We start from the raw sequence: 4526 nt of genomic DNA, 5'->3' as shown, positions 1-4526 counted from the left end.
AACTCTGCGACCTCCTACATTTATAATTAATATCTTTCTAAAGATGTTAATTATTATCCTGTCCCGGGAGAGTTATTTATTCTAAGGTAAGAGTAAGATGTAAACCATGTTAATGTGATATACTCATTAATATTTCATTTATGTAACTTCGAAAATTTCAGTGATCTTAATTACCAATGTACTTTCATTGCAATTACATCAAATGCTGTATTTTATTACCTTGTAATTTCTTGCTAATGGCCACCTACTCTAGCAGACCACGTTAATCTACACGCATATGTCGTAAGTTCACACTATGAAAGAATAACTAAAATTATTTATGTTCCTCATAAGACAACCAACCATTTACTATTAGGAAAGGAAAATGGACGTCATTATAATAAAACTGGCAGAGTAAGGGAGGAAGGAAAAATAATGGAAAGGGTAATATCAAAATATGCACTTGGAACAACAATTTATGGTCTGTGTTATATGTTTTAAATAAAGCATAACTAATCTCAGTGACGATGGTTCTCCACCCCCAATTTACTGATTTAAAACCTTAGACAATTTTTTGAACACTAAGGCAACTCGCTACTGCAAAGGAATAACCAACTTAATGGCATGTGTCATAGATTAAGTACGCCAGATCCCAGCTCTCAATCTTGGCTCCAGATGTGTAGATCTGTTAGCTGTCTGTTGAACTACTTCCCTACATTTGTTTATCCTTCCTTCCAGCCACGATGTCCCTTTATCTACAGCATGTCATATCCCCCTGCCGTGGGCAAGCATTTGTAACGCCACACTGGGAATCATCACCAATAGGACCTGCTTATCTCCAAGGACATACCAGGAGTAATGACATCAGCGTCATCACACCCAGCCAGATACCAAGGCCATCCAGGGAGCTGGAGAACACCCGTGCTACCCCTTACACCCTCAGACCCCCCCCCCCCCCCCATTTAACTCAGCAGTCAATTCCATAAATTCAGTAGAGAAGCTGTGATCTAATGACATCACAAGAATAATACAATATACAGGATGGAGAAAAATTGTGTCGGGATCTCGATGTATCCAAGTCTGCTCCCACGCTCGCTGGTAGCGCGCCAGCCTTCCACCCTGGGCGCCTGCGAGCGAATCCATCGGGGTCCCGACAAATCCATTGTAGTTTCATTATGAGACGTACCGTAAACAAACCTGTGAACAGCTGTTAGATCGCCTACAGAAAGTCTTCTCCAAATTGGGTCGGCCCTGAAAAAGGCTTTTTTTGTAGCCAGGACATTGTTTACTTAAAGCAATTGCTCGAACTGGCGACCCTCTAACGTGCCACAAGCTTGGTAACGTCGAACGGTGTTTTTCCGAGCTCTTTCAAGGATTCCTGGCACTGCCCTGATGTGATTGGTGGCATGTTGAATGCGATCCATTAATTCCTCTTCGCTTCAAGGTGGTTCGCGTCCGGGTGGGTGAACTAGAACCTTGAGGACTCCCAAAAGGTAAAAGGCCGGTGGCGTGAGGTCTGGTGATCGTGGGGACCGTGTCCTACGAGCACTTCTGCCAATTACCCGGCCGAAGAAGAGCTCATTTAAATATCCGCGCACAGCACGACTGTTATGTACTGCAACCACACACGTAGCCGTATGTCCAGAGGAACATCTTCCAGCAAGCTGGGTAGACTTTCTTGCAAAAAGTGAAGGTAATTTATCCCGGTAAGTCGAGGAGGTAGACGGACCAGCCCAATCACATGGTCCCCACAATGCCTGTCCAAATGTTGATCGAAAATCGTTCCTGGTGTCCGTGGACGTACGTGACGTCAGGATTTCTCCTCGCCCAGTAATGAACGTTTCGAGTGTTGTAAAGGGCAGCCTGATGGATGGTGCACTCGTCTGTAAGCAACACAATAGCGAGGAAGTCGGGGTCTCGAGCAACACGTAGCAGAAAACACTAGCAAAACCCTAGCCTGTGTTCATAGTCCACCAGTGGATTTAGTTTCCACAGAATGGAAACTAAATGGATGCTGGCCATCTTCTCTCAAAACCTTCCAGGCCGATGAGTGACCCCCATGTCGTGCCCAACCTCTCCAGTACTTATCGTAGCTGCTTCATGGAAGTACTCGAGAACAGTTTCTTCAAATTCAGCAATCCGTCGTCTTCGAGGTCTTCCAGCATCATCATGATATCCCAGTAACGAGCCTGTTTAGCCAGTTCGCCGGTGAGTTGCTGTAAACGTTTGCGGGTGTAGGTGACGTCTTGCTGGGTACCGTTTCTCATACAACCGTCAAGCTTCATGTGCATTACCGTCGGTTAGTCCATAAACAAAAGCCATATCTCGTTGTTCTTCAAACGAATACTGTGCCGCCGTGCTTACTGTATGACTAAATCGCTCCAAAGCGAAGCTTACGTGTGAATGCCTCTGATGAAAGGTGGAGACAAACAGCGAGACCTATTCGACACATTTCCATACCACGTTAGGGCAGTGTTGGGGCGAGGGACGTTTGTATGTGTGAACCGATAACCATAGCGCTGTCCATCAACCGACGAACGGCAATAGTGAAATCCCACCGCCAATCGGAGCGCGTGGCGCCAAATTTCCGTAGTTTAAAAACGGTGCGTTGTCGATCGACACAACATTAGTAAATTTGGTTCCCATTTTTTCTCCACCAAGAGTAGCGCTGATTTAATCGTTGAATATGATGAAGTATCTGAACTGCATAAAATACATAAAATTTTGTGATTCAAATTTGCATTACTGACAACCAGAAGTTAGTTTACCGACTGGTTCACGAGTCACATTAGTAAATTCCATTGGAAGCTGTAAATCATTCTCCATGGAATGTTGAAACGAACTGATGGCATAATTCTCAGTAATCGATTAAAAATCAACACTAGCTTATAAAATATAAATAACAATTTACGAATTCATATTTGTTGGAAATTAGTTTCACCTTCAATACTGTTTCACAAATCCTTAAGGTATGAAATAAAAGCAAGTCTTCTTTCACATCCCAGTTTCTCCTATCACCAGCAGATGGCTGCACTGTGGAAAATGAGCAAATTCGTTCTTGACGCCACCAAATTTTTTGACGTTTTTACTGCCATCAACAGACTGCTGCACTGTAGAAAATGTGATTTGTTCGTTTGTTGTGCAATGAATAGTTCTCACTGACACTAAAGGATGGCCCTACTTATAGAAAACACAAAAGAGTTTAATTTTATTGTTTTCCACATTTGAGATGATGGAATATTCAAAAATGCCAGAAAATTACGTCTGCAATGTAAAGAAAGAGCAATAAAATTTACACATGTACACATATTCGCGGAATTGTTGCCCAGATTTCTAAAGCATATACTCAGATGCCAGTTGTACACATCTAATCACAGTTGACATTTTACACAGTAAGCCAAAGGAAATTAACCTGACCAGCCTTGTAGATGCAGAAAAATACGAAATAGAGAAAATATCACACTAAGCAGGCAAGCACACAAGCAAACTGACAGTCTGAATGTAATTAATTAGGCCTATTCTTTATGTAACTCACAATACACATTCAACTTAAATATTTCCATGTATATTATTCTCATGGTCCATTTTAGGTGGGACATATATAATACATAGTGTTATTTATAAAAAATGCTATCCATGATAATTGTTTGTAATTATTGCCATTATTACAAATGACACACTCCTACTTTTGACGAATGTTGAAACCAGAGCTATGGTGCCAAGGGCCTGGAAAAACTTCATAGATTCTAATTTTTTCAACAACTCTAATCCAACATGAAAAGTGTGTTGGATGCATTGACTATCTGAGACCTAACTGAGGTAAAGTAAAAGAAAAAAAACCTGCAAGTCCCAAAGAAATTATGTTATCACATATATGATGTCACAGTATTCTAAAAATACGTCGAAAATGCCATTTTTATGTTGCAGCATTATCTAAATACACAAAGTGTGTGTTCAGTCTGTGCAGCTGCACTTTGGGAAACTATAGGTCGTGGAAATAGTAAAATCTTTAATCAACCACACCAAATATACATGTATAACACAACTGTTTTGTCAGGGAAGGAAGGAACTAGGTTTCCTATTGCGAAATATCACTTAATCTGCAGAAAGAAAGGAACTGTTTAAAAACACATGACCAAAGATGGTAACAGTGACAGATGTGACAGTACCAACGACAATGTTAGAGTCGATATTTTGGAAATAAACAAAATGACTTATCATTTATTGTGAGACATCTCTCACTTTGTAGGCACAAAGAAACATCAAATACTCCTAACGAATAACGCCTAATACCTAATATGAGACACATCATTGTATCCTGACCCTCCATTGCTATAAACCTTAAAGAAACATGTATTATAGGGCTGTTATTCTGTATAATGTACAGATATGTAGCTGTAGATAAGGAAGAAGCTCTGATCTAAAATTTAGGTCATCATCAGATATTCTATTATCTCTTAATGCTGCTGTAGGTGAAATATATGCCTAACATCAAGCCCACAGCCGCATAATTCATGTTCAGACACCCAACAAGCAAAGCTTAAACA

The sequence above is a fragment of the Schistocerca nitens genome, chromosome 6, assembly GCF_023898315.1.
Source record: "Schistocerca nitens isolate TAMUIC-IGC-003100 chromosome 6, iqSchNite1.1, whole genome shotgun sequence".
Taxonomy (NCBI): Eukaryota; Metazoa; Arthropoda; class Insecta; order Orthoptera; family Acrididae; genus Schistocerca; species Schistocerca nitens.
The sequence above is the reverse complement of the archived record's forward strand: the minus strand, read 5'-3'. Positions refer to the sequence as shown.